The sequence below is a fragment of the Geotrypetes seraphini genome, chromosome 3, assembly GCF_902459505.1.
Source record: "Geotrypetes seraphini chromosome 3, aGeoSer1.1, whole genome shotgun sequence".
NCBI classification, from domain to species: domain Eukaryota; kingdom Metazoa; phylum Chordata; class Amphibia; order Gymnophiona; family Dermophiidae; genus Geotrypetes; species Geotrypetes seraphini.
The window spans coordinates 403,462,989-403,475,737 of NC_047086.1; the positions used below are offsets into that span (position 1 = coordinate 403,462,989).

A 12,749-nucleotide genomic window follows, 5' to 3' on the forward strand; every position below is an offset into this window, starting at 1 on the left:
GATTTCTTAGAAGTGCAAAAGTTCAAATGATGGTGTCACACCCTTATTTACACAGTAGCCAATGAGTACAATAAAAATTAATCTTACTTGCATTCAAAGCCCTTAAACAAGATATTCCAGATTATTTTTCATCTCAAGAAAACGTTGAAAGCTCAAGTATTTGTCAATGCCTTCCTGTGTTAGTCTTGTTGAAACCTGATCCGTTATGGTTCGTACATGGAGCTTAAGTCGATTTGTAGGTAATTTTGTGAACCACATAGGTAATCTGCGGTATAAAAATTTTAAATCAATCAGTCTCTTACTATACTATATTCCCCTGATCTTTAAATGATTATAGGATGGTCTTGCCAACGCATTTTGGAATAAGTAACTGTAAAATTTAAATGCAGAGGGATCACATGAAAAAGTCAAAATTCTACGGAAAATGTGGCTGTGTGGACAGGCGTTCCCTCGTGTCCCTGTCTTCCTGAATGCAGGCCTCTCCTTTGTTATGAGTGACTTTTCTCTTGACTATTTAAGAATTGGGAGTTCCTTTCCTTTTTCTATGCAGTATAGTTAAGGTGACCATAAGTCACGTTTTGAACGGGACCGTGCCGTTTTTGGATCCCCTGTCCCGTTGTCCCCACACACAGCTTCAGGATGCCAAAATGTCCCGTTTTCAGGGACAGCGTCCCAAAGCTGTGTGCAGGGACAACGGGACAGGCAATCGCATCCCCTCCCTCCCTGTTGTGCCAAAGCTAGCCTCCCTTCAGCACCTGATTCAACCCCCCCCCCAGTCTGCCGCTGCTTACCAGCCTCCCTCCAGCGCCGATTCAAACCACCCACCCCACTGGTCCGCTGCCACCGCTACTTGCCACTCAGAAGCCTTCTTCCTGACATCAATTATGACTTTGAAGAGGAAGTTCTGGACCAGCCAGGCAGCGATTGGCTGGCCCAGAACTTCCTCACCGATGTCAGAATTGACGTAGGGGGGGGGGAAGGGGGGCGAGGCAGTGGAGAGACTTGTAGGCCTGGTGCTTGTGCAGTGCAGTCGCTGCACGCGCCTTAATGTTGCTGGGTCAAGGAAGCAGGGTGTATGGGAGCAAGGGAAGAAGGGTGGCTTGGCTTGTGGGGGAGCAGGGGAAGCAGGGTGCGTCGGAGAAGCAGGCTGGCTTGGGGGGGGGGGGGGGCAGGAAGACAGAAAGAAATGAAAGAGAGGATGCACAATCAGAAGGAAGTGCAACCAGAGAGTCATGAAATCGCCAGATATAGGTAGGAAAAATGATTTAATTTTAAATTTAGTGATCAAATTGTGTCACTTTTGAGAATTTATATCTGCTGTCTATATTTTGCACTATATTTAATAGGATCCAGGGGTCCTGTCCCATTTTGAGGAAAAAAAAATAAATGGTCACGTTAAGTATAGTAAGTGAATAAATGAAATCAAAATTTGACAACTGTTAAGTGCTCTGTGCTTGGTGAGCAACCTCTCGTTTCAAGTTTATTAGGTATTTTTATACTGCCTTTTCAAGGTTATCTAAGCGGTTTTACAATCAGGTCCTCAAGCATATTTCCCTATCTGTCCTGGTGGGCTCACAATCTACCTAACGTACCTGGGGCTATGGAGGACTGAAGTCTAGATTCACTAAACCCACCGATCAACGTCCGATGACTCAGCGACCCCTTTACGACCCCATTTCCCTCCGACCCGATTCACTAACCTCTGTCCCGATCATCCTCCGATCCACGCATGCAAATGAGAGGAAATGGCATTCGGATGCAGGCAGGAAGCGATTCACTAAAAATAAAAAAGTAACACCGACTGGGCTGGCCGATCCAAAAATAAGGGACTGCTGAAGACCAGTCACTGAGGTCCTTTCTGACTGCCCTGCCTTCTGCTCTCAGCCCCGAATCTCCTGCTCTCTCCCCCGAATCTCCTGCTCTCTCCTGCCTGCCCCAATCTCCTGCCCCATACCTCTCCTGCTGCCCCGACTTGCCACCCTGCTCTCACCCCAAATCTCTCCTGCCTGCCGCCCCCAACTCGCCCCAAATCTCTCCTGCCCTTTCCGCAGTGCAAGCCCGTGGTTTTAACCCACAGGCTTAAAGCAAGTTAAAACCACGGGCTTGCAAAAAAGTTAAAAACCAATTTTTTTTTTTTTTAAAAAACACTTCTCTGCTAGGCTTGGGGGGCCAGCGCATGCGCAGACCATCTACAGCGATCCTGGCAGTTGGATGGGGGTGTGATTCTCATCGCCCTCATTTGCATGAGGGCGATTCGTGAATCAGCCCCCCGGACACAGATCAGATTGGATCCCTTATGGATCCAATCCGATCCGTGCCCTTTGTGAATCTAGCCCTGAGTGACTTGCCCAGGGTTACAAGGAGCACTGCTGGATTTGAACCCACAACCCCAGGGTGCTGAGGCTGTAGCTCCAGCCACTGCACCGCATGCTTTGAAGCCCGAATTCTTTTTGCTTTCATCACCTTTTTGGGGGAGGACTTTCCAAGCATCCACCACTCTTTTTATGAAGAAATATTTCCTGTAATTGCTTTTGACTGTGCTGCCCTGTATCTTCATATCATGTCCTCTAGTCAAAGACATAGAAAGGGGGAGCACCTCTCCTCCTCTCTGACCCCCTTCCCTCCCCATGAACCTCTTTACATATTTACTGGTGCAAGTAGCATCTTCCATCTGCTGCTCGCGACAGCCTCGGCTTCTTCCTGACATTACTTCCTGGTTGCGGAACCAGGATGTGACATCAGAAGGGAGCTGAGGCCGGCATACGCAGCAGATGGAAGATGCTATTTCTGCGGGTGAACATTTCAACAGGCACCCGGGCAGTGTTCAAATGGTAGTCACAGCGTTCTTTTGACTTGGGCAACATGCAAGCTTTTTGATATCAGACTGAGAGCTTTTCTTGTCTTTTACTTATACACTGGCACCATTTACTGGATTTCATCTACACGCCCCTGAGGAAGGCTTTTTTATGCCGAAACACGGACAGTGTTGGAGTCTAGATGGTCCAGCAGCAAAAGGAATTAAGGAGTCTCTATGAAACTTGAGTTATGCTCTTTTTTTTTTTAGCAAATATGCATTTGCTTTTATTTACATGTTTGTAATAAATTGATTCGTTCCTGCGGCTGATGTGTGGTGTCCCTTCCCCACTCTTTTTGATTTGTGTTTCTACACGTGGAGGTTGTGCCTTCTTTCTTGTGGTAGAGTACAGTGGTGATACCGTGTGCCATCGCCCCAGGCGCCAACTTCCTTCGCTCCACCACTGCCTCTAGTTCTCGAGCTTTTCCTCATTTTGAAAAGGCTCATTTGTTCAGTAATTCCTTTCTAGCATTTAAAGGTCTGTACCATATCCCCTCCTCTCCTCTTGGATATACAGTACTCCCTCCAAATTCGCAGGGGTTCCGTTCCAGCAACACCCGCAAATTTTGAAAAACCGCAAATGTGGTTTTGCACCTGTCAAAAGGCACAAGAGGCAGGAGAGCTGGGGTGCTGGCGGGTGTAGAAAATCATTCGCGGTCTGCTCCGACCGCCTCTTCCTTTTACTAAAGTCAGGCTACACCAATCAGGAGCTGCTTTGACACACAGCTCCTGATTGGTGTTGCCTGACTTTAGTACAAGAAGAGGCAGTCAGAGCATAACGCGAATTAGTGAGTCCACGATTCGCGAACTGCAAATTGGCGGGATAACACTGTACACACTTTAGATTCCCAGTCTCTCTATATGTCTTTTAATGGAGTCCTCGCTTTCCTCTGTACAGCCTCCCACAATGAACACATCCTGCACTGGGCCTCCTTTCTTCTCATTATGCCCCTCCCTGTACAGCCTAGCACCCGTCTGACTTTAGCCGCCTTCTTGACATCCTCATACACCATCACCCCAAGGCCTCTTTCCTAGTCTATGCTCATCACTCTTTCCCGTCCTATCACATCCATTTCCTTTTGCATCCCAAATGCATCACTGTGTGCTTATTTGCATTAAAGGTTAACTGCCAAAATCTGAACAGACCTCTAGCTTTTGTAGATCCTGTCTTATTTTGCCTACTTCATCTGAGGTGTCTATCCTATAGCCTCTAAGTCAGTGGTCTCCAACCCTATCCTGGAGGACCACTAGCCAGTGGGGTTTTCGGGATAGCCCTAATGAATATGCATGAAATAGATTTGCATGTAATAAAGATGATAGAAATGCAGATCTGCCTCATGCATATTCATTAGGGTTATCCCAAAAACCCTGCTGGCTAGTGGTCCTCCAGGACAGGGTTGGGGGACCATTGCTCTAAGTAACTTGGTATTGCTAAGCTATAAAAAACAGTACTTCTCTTCGCAAAGAATATGTGAAATACATCCTGGCTTCCCCTATCTCTGGGATGTGCTGGTAGAGTGTGGACTTTGTAGAAGAAGAATTTCCTTGAGATCAACTGAACTGCGAGTGTTTTAGGTTTTGTATTAAAGAAGTTTGTGTAAGGAACCATAAAGTACGGTCTGATGATATTATAAGCTACAGGTTCAATGAGTTTAAGCTGCTGGCAATCCTCAGAGCTAGAGTGAGAGGTCAGGATGGGAGGTAGAGTCAAAGCAACATCAGAAAGCAGTTCATTCATGGAAAGGATAGTTGATGCCTGGAATGTTCTCCCCCCAAAAGGTGAAGGAAGCAAAAACAATACAGGCTTCAAAACTGAGTGAGCTTTAAACAGTGAGAGGCCAATATGGAGGCCGTGGAAGAATGGCCGACTTACTCCTGAATTTGGCACTGAGCCTAAATATTCAATGCCACACCATTCCTGGCCAGTTAAATAGTTCTGAATATCAGGTGGACTATCCCTAAAAGACAAGGGGTTGTACAATAAGGCCAGCTGCCTAAGCAGCTTTTGAGAATCGAACATGGGTGTCCTATAGAGAATCGGCCTAAGAACCCGATTCTCTAACCCAGGGGTGCCCAACGCGTCGATCACGATTGACCGGTAGCTCAGGAAGGCAACGTGAGTCGATCGCTGAGCCCATCCCGGGCTCTGTGATAGGCTCGTGTTGCCGTCCCGATCTACCGGGCCTATCAGCCTTCCTCTCCCCTACGTCAAAGACGCCAACGCCGGGCATTAGGCTGTTTTTGTCATTTCGGGGGGGGGGGGGGGGAGGCGTGGTAGCGTGGCGGCAGCAGCAGCAACAGCCTGAAAAAGAAATCATTCTGGCCCGGGTGGTGTCATACTCCGGAACTTCTACCTCTTCCAGCAGCCCTCTCCCTTCTACCTGCTTCCGGCCACACCCCCTGCTCCGCGGCTCTCTTCGGCATCTCAGCAGCAGCGATCGACACAAGCTTGTGACGTCGGGGCCTACCCGCTGCGAGTCCCGCTTGTTTCAACTTCCTTTTTCCACAAAGACGGGACTCGTAGAGGGAAGGCCTCGATGTCGGCAGCTTGTCTTGATCACCACTGCTGACGAGTTGCTTAAGAGAGCCGCGGAGCAGGAGGGTTTTGCCAGGTGCAGGTAGAAGGGAGAGGGCCAGATGCAGGACTCGTGGGTGAGGGAGGGGAAGAGAGAGAGAAAGAGAGAGGGGAGGGAAACAAAAGGAAATATTTCATACTGGGCTGGGCCGGAGTGGAGGGAGGGTGGAAAGATTCTGGCTATAGGGTGCATTAACAAAGGAAAAGGGGGAAAGCTGAAAATGGAGATAGTGACACAAAGAAGAGAAAGAGTAAGCAGGACCTACTGAATAAGGATAGAGATACAGAGGGGACATGAAGAGGAGGTGAAATAGAGACATAGAAGTAATGCTGAAAAAGTGTGTGGGGGGGAGATAAAGACATTGAAAGGGCAAATGGTGAACATGGGGTAAAGACAAGGACAGAGACAAATGAAGATTCTGAAAAAGTGGTGAGATGTACACAAAGAAGGGTGATGCTGGAAAATAGGTGGAATGGTAATTCTGACAAACACAGAAGGGAAATGCTGGATCAAGGAGAGATGGGGTTCAGGCTGGATGGAATGAGGAGAAATGCCTTGTTGGCCCGGAACTTCCTCTCCTACGTCAGAATTGACATCAGGGAGCGGAATGCTGGTCAGCGCGATGCTTCTGCAGGGAAAGCTTGGGACGGTGGTGGCTTGGGGCTGTTCCCCGATGGTGGTGGCAGCAAACCAAGTGGCTTGGGGGAGGGCACGGAGAAAGAAAGAAAGGGGGCAGACAGGGATACAGAAAGAAGGGGAACAGGGAGACAGAAAGAAAAAGTTGGGGGAGAGAATGAGGTCTGGAGGAGAGGAAACATACAGGAGGCTGAAAGAAAGGAAGAAAGATTGGATGCACAGTCAGAAGAAGAAAGTGCAACCAGAGACTCATGAAATCACCAAACAGCAAAGGTAGGAAAAATGATTTTATTTTCAATTTAGTGATCAAAATGTGTCGGTTTTGAGAATTTATATCTGCTGTCTATATTTTGCACTATGGCTCCCTTTTACTAAACCGCAATATCGTTTTTTAGCGCAGGGAGCCTATGAGCATTGAGAGCAGCGCGAGGCATTCAGCGTAACTCCCTGTGCTAAAACCTACTATTGTGGTTTAGTAAAAAGGGAGGGGGTATATTTGTCTATTTTTGTATTTTGTTACTGAGGTGACATTGCATAGAGTCATCTGCCGTGACCTCTTTGAAAAAACCCGGAATATGAATAATTAACATTTCCTCTGCCTTTCAGTGTGCTTTGTGTTTTTTTTTAAATTTTATTGTTGGTAGATCATTTTGACTTAGTCATTATAAAAGTAGCTCGCAAGCCCATAAAGTGTGGGCACCCCTGCTCTAACCGATGTCCATGTCACAGGTTAGAGAATTGGGTTGCTGCTGAGCTTATCGCCGCAAGGGATCTCCCTGCCACGATAAGTTTATCAGCTACCCGTCCCCACCCCCATGAAGATTACCAGCAGGAGGGATGCCCAATCCCTCCTGCCGGAACCACCCCACTCCCACCAAACATCGCTGGCAGGAGGGATGTTCAATCTCTCTTGCCGGAACCCTCCTACCCCTACTGAACATCACCGGCAGGAGGGATGCCGCAGGCCTAGGGAGATGTGTATGGCCACCTAGGTCCGCCCAAGGCTACTTCCGGGCCAAGCTAAGCCTACATCTAGTTTTAGGCAAGCTTAGGCAGGCTTACGCGCCTCCCTAGGCTCCTGGAGGCACCTCCAATGTAGACGGTCTGCCTCAGGAGGTTAAAAAAAAAAAAAAAAGAAGCTTTCCGATTGGCTGGTTAGACAGCAGCTGGCGGGTACAATCGGGATCCCGTTTATAAAATCCGGGCCTATATGTACAATATGTAGAAGCTGATAAGGACAAAGTGGAATTGCTCAATAAATATTTGTTTTTCTGTGTTCACAGATGACGTGAGGAGCTAGCTAAACTTAAGGTAGACAAAATGATGAGGCCAGATGGAATACATCCAAGGTTTTTGAAGAAACATAGGGACTCTGGCTGACCTTTTCAATGCTTGTCTCGAGTCAGGAGAGGTCCCAGAGGACTGGAGAAGGGCAGATGTGGTTCCTTTCCACAAATCCAGAAGTAAAGGTTGGAAATGCAGGCTGGTTAGTTTTACCTCAGTGGTGGTTAAATTAATTAAAATACTCGTAAAACAGAGGATAGAGAGGGTTCCAGCACGGTTTTACTAGAGGAAGGTCTTTTCAGCCTAATTTGATTATCTTCTTTGATTGGGTATTCAAATAGTTGGATTTAGATGTGGTATACTTAGATGTCAGTAAAACCTTTGACACGGTTCCTCACTCTCTTAACCCAAAAACAGTAGAGCTACAGCCTCAGCACCAGAGGTTGTGGGTTCAAATCCCAGGCTGCTCTTTGTGAACCTGAGCAGGTCACTTAATCCCCAGGTACATTAGGTGGAGTGTGAGCCCACCAGGACAGACAGGGAAAAATGCTTGAGGACCTGAATGTAAACCACTTAGGCTATATGTGGTCTATAAATACTAAAAGAAATGTCTCCACTATACTATCCCAGAGACCCCAATGACTTGTAAAAATTTCTCCCACTGTAATGTTGCTGCAATTTGTCCCAACTCATATGTTAGAGTTCTTACTGCAAACCAAAACTGTCAGAGTTGGGCCCTCGTAGTGCCAAAGCATATTTTCATTTTTAGGCTAGGCATGGACATATCTCTCTGCTTCATCTGCCCTCTTCATTAGAGTGCCTTAACAAGTGCACTTAGTTCCCAAAAAATACATTTGGTCTTTCATGCTGTATATAGAAATTGTCTCACTACTCTATGAGGAATGAGTCCATCCAGAGGCTAACCCAGACATAGGCAAACTATGGCCCGCTTAGTTTTTTAATACGGCCTGCCGACCGCGAGCCCTACATACTTCCCTCCAGAGCAACGTCAGACCAGCAGCACTCTAAACAGGCAGTTTCGCGGCCTTTTCTCATCAGGGAATTCCCTCTGCCACATCACTGAGAAAGGCCCCAATGAGAGAAGGCCACGAAGTAGCCTGTTTAGAGTGCTGCCAGCCCGACACTGTTCTGGAGGGAGGTATGTAGGGCTCGTGGTTGGCGGGATTCAGATGGGAGGGAAGGATGGAACGTGGGCAAGGGTTCTGCTGCACGAAGGATGGGGAGAGAGTAGGATAGAAGCTAGGCAAGGGATCTGCTACACGAGGGATGGGAGGGAGGGAAGGATGGAAGCTGGGCAAGGGATCTGCTGCACAACAGATAGGAGGGAGGGAAGGATATAAGCTGGGCAAGGGTTCTGCATGAGGGATAGGAGGGAGGGAAGGATGGAAGCAGGGCAGGAGTTCTACATGAGGGATGAGAGGGAGGGAAGGATAGAAGCTGGGCAAGGGATCTGCTGCACGAGGGATGGGAGGAAGGGAAGGATAGAAGCTGGGCAAAGGTTCTGCTGCACAGGGAGATGGGAGGGATGGAGGTATAGAAAGATGCTGCAGAGGGAAGGCACAATGGGATGGGTGAGAGGGGAGGAAAGATGCTGCACATGTGGGGGAGAGAAAGGAAAGAGGAAGAATTGGGGTGAAGGAGAGGAAGGAAGAGATGATCATGTACATTTGTTTTGTACAATAAGCCTTACGTTTTCATGCTCTCCTTCCTTTTAAAGACCAAAACCTTTTATGTTATGACATTTACATTTAATTTATATTAATTCACACAAACACTCCATCCATCTGCTCTTGGTCCAGCCCTTCTGTCAAATTTAAGAACCCATTGTGGCCCACAAGTCAAAAAGTTTGCCCAGACATGCTTCCTACCAACCCAGTATCTAGCCTCTTCTGAGTATAGCTATGACTCACTATTATATGTGGAATTTGCCTACCTTGTGGCTAACCGTTATTATGTATGTGAACTTGTAACCCGAGGCCACAAACTAGTTGGGGTTCAAGATTTATGCAATGAATATGCATGATATCTATTTGCATACAATGGAAATAGTGCCTCCAAATCAATCTCCTGTGCCTTCATTGTGGAAATCTTGAAAACCTGATTGGGTTGTGACCCTCGAGGGCTGTGGTTGCCCACCCCTGGCTCAGGCAATGAAATCCTAGATCTGCAAGCCCTGATACTGAAAGGTACAGTCCTTGGTTTTCAGGTTATCCCTGAAATCGGGCTGAAAAACAATGGCCTAGACAACATTTATGCCCAGAAGATAGTGTTTCAGGAAAACTAGTACCCAGATTATGGCCATATCAGAACACTGGTCTGTTTAGGAAGGTTAGGGAAGGAAGAAAAAGAAGTGGGAGTGGGGCCCCTGTTTATCTAAAACAGATTACAGTGTTCCCCCGGTCATTTGCAGTCGGCGGTTCGCGGTCCCAGTCATTTGCGGTATTTTCCCACCACGACCACCGACCAGAAGAGGACAGTTGGAGATGCAGGAGAGAGCAGCTGGAGCACCGGCGAGTGAAGGAAATCACTCGCTGTATGCTCCGACCGCCTCTTCCTGCACTAAAGTCGGGCCTTACCAATCAGGAGCTGCGTGTCAAAGCAGCTCCTGATTGGTAAGGCCCGACTTTAGTGCAGGAAGAGACCGTCAGAGCATACAGCGATTGATTTTCTTCACTTGCCGGTGCTCCGGCTGCTCTCTTCTGCCTTTCCTGCTGCTTTCTCCAGTCTCCCCCATGAAAAACCATATTCGTGATTTTTCAAGATTCGTGGGGGTTCCTGGAATGGAAGCTCCATTCATCAGGTAAGTCCCTCCTATCCATACCTTTCTCCTCCACTGCTAACTCCAGAATCTGACCATTCTATCTTGCTGCGCCGTATGCCTGTGACAGACTGCCCGAGTCCTTATGTCAAACTCCATCACTAGTAGTATTCAAATCCAAGGTAAAAGCTCACTTTTTTGAGACTGCTTTGAACTCCTATCTCCCACGCCCCATAAGATACCAAAGCCCATCTTAACATTCTCCCCTGTGTGAAACTCCCCAACCCCTGTGTGTACTGTTTGTCTGTCTAAATTAGATTGTAAGCTCTTCTGAGCAGGGACCTTCTGTTACATGTTAGAAACATAGAAAGATGATGGCAGAAAAGGGCTACAGCCCATCAAGTCTGCCCACTCTACTGACCCACCCCCTTAAGTCTATACCCTAGTGACCCTATTCCTTATCTTCACCCTCGTAGGGATCCCACGTAGGTATCCCATTTATTCTTAAAGTCTGGGATGCTGTTGGCCTCGATCACCTGCACTGGAAGCCTGTTCCAATGATCTATCACTCTTTCCGTGAAGAAGTACTTCCTGGCGTCGCCATTAAATTTCCCTCCCCTGAGTTTGAGCGGATGCCCTCTTGTGGCTGAGGGACCTTTGAGAAAGAAAACATCATCTTCCACCTCGACACGTCCCGTGATGTACTTAAGTGTCTCAATCATGTCTCCCCTCGCCCTACGTTCTTCAAGAGTGTAGAGCTGCAATTTGTTCAGTCTTTCTTCGTATGGGAGACCCCTGAGCTCCAAGACCATCCTGGTGGCCATCTGCTGAACCGATTCAATTCTGAGCACATCTTTACGGTAATGTGGCCTCCAGAATTGCACACAGTATTCCAGATGAGGCCTCACCATGGCTCTGTACAGCAGCATTATGACTTCAGGCTTCCGGCTGACGAAACTTCTCTTGCCTTAGATGAAGCCTTCTCCACTTGAGTGGCAGTTTTCATGTCTGCACTGATGATTACTCCTAAATCTCGTTCTGCTGTAGTCCTAGTTAAAGTTTCTCCATTCAAGGTGTAAGCTCTGCATGGATTTCCTCTTCCGAGGTGCATGACCTTACATTTCTTGGCGTTGAAGCCTAGCTGCCAGGTCGAGGACCAACTTTCTAATGTAAGCAGGTCCTGCGCCAAAGTATCCTGTAGATTGCATTCACTTACTATATTAAATAGTTTAGCGTCATCAGCGAATAATGTTATCTTACCTTGAAGCCCTTGAGTCAGATCTCCTATGAATATATTGAAAAGGAGTGGACCCAGGACTGAGCCCTGCTTCCGCTTAGTTTCCGTCCGGTCTCCTAAGGCGTACTATCCCGTCTGTGTTCCTTTTCCTATCACTAATATACCTGAAGAAGGATTTGTCCCCCTTTCTTAATGTTTTTTGCCAGAGTTTCTTCCACTCGAAGTTTGGCCTCCCTAACTGCCGTTTTGACCGCTGCAGACCTGGTCTTATATTCCACGTTAGCTTCTCTTTTCTTCGTATGCTTGTAGGATAGAAATGCTTTTTTCTTCTTCTTAATGAGGTGCGAGATCTCCTTGGTGAACCATTGGGGTTTACTGTTTCTTTGCCGTTTGTTTACTGTGCATGCCTTTCAGCGCTTTAGAAATGATAAATATTTGTAGCAGTAAACCTGGAAAGGGCTCTTTTTAGACAGATGGCAATGGAAACTAAGACCATGTGGCCTTCTACTCTTCCGATTCATAACAGCTCCTAAGCTCTGCTCTAGAGAATGGCACGGTGACAGAATTCATCACTGTTCCTGTCCCCGTGGATAACTGTGGGAAACCATCCCCATGTCATTCTTTAAGAAGAGAGAGAAAAATCAGAGTATGAATGGGCACAACCGCTGGCCCTCAAGCCTTGCATTCAATAATCTAATCTAATCTTCTATTTCTGTGTCGCTCATACCTAGGCAGGCTTAAGGCGACTTATAGAGATGGGCAGGGATGGGGAAGGGGGAGGAGAGGAAAGAGAGAAGAGAAAAGGAAGGAAGGAGGGGAGGGGTGAGAAGGGGGATGAGATGGGAAGGAAATTAAGTGATGTAATGGAAACTAAGACTGGTGTAGAAGGATGGAGGCTGAGATAGACACGGGGAAGTTTCCCATCATTATATGCGAGGATGGGAATGGTGATGAATTCTGTCACCATATCATTCTCTACTATAGAGATCCTCTCTTCTTGCCCCATCTGTGGGAGACAATTAAGGTTCTGATTTATGTGGTTAGCAGTGACACCTAGTGGCTCTCATAAAATAGTGCACTTCAACTTGTAAATGCCCCTATTGTTTTCAGATAAGGTGAAGAGTAAGAACTTAAGAATCACCATACCTAGGAATAAGCAATGAATTTCCCCATGGCTTTTAGGAAATGATCCAAACCTTTTTTTAAACCCCACTAAGCTGATTTCTGACTGTCTGGCAACGAATTCCAGAGTTTAATTACACGTTGTGTGAAGAAATATTTTCTCCGGTTTGTTTTAAATCTACTACTTGGTAGCTTCATCGCATGCCCCCTAGTCCTGGTATTTTGGGGGAAAAAAGTGACCAAGCGATTCGCATCTACCCT

The 12,749-nt window shown here is 47.1% G+C and overlaps 1 protein-coding gene across 5 annotated transcripts in view; it reads right to left on the reverse strand.

Moving 5' to 3' along the window:
* Positions 1-12,749, reverse strand: part of SLC29A1 (solute carrier family 29 member 1 (Augustine blood group)) — a 192,128-nt gene that overhangs the window by 164,170 nt on the left and 15,209 nt on the right. For 3 of the 5 annotated variants that reach the window (XM_033936602.1, XM_033936595.1, XM_033936600.1), the window contains exon 2: positions 88-265. The exons of the other annotated variants lie outside the window; for them this stretch is intronic. The gene's annotated coding sequence lies outside the window, so the exon portion shown is untranslated. The remainder of the gene's footprint in view (positions 1-87; positions 266-12,749) is intronic. 5 annotated transcript variants of the gene reach the window in all.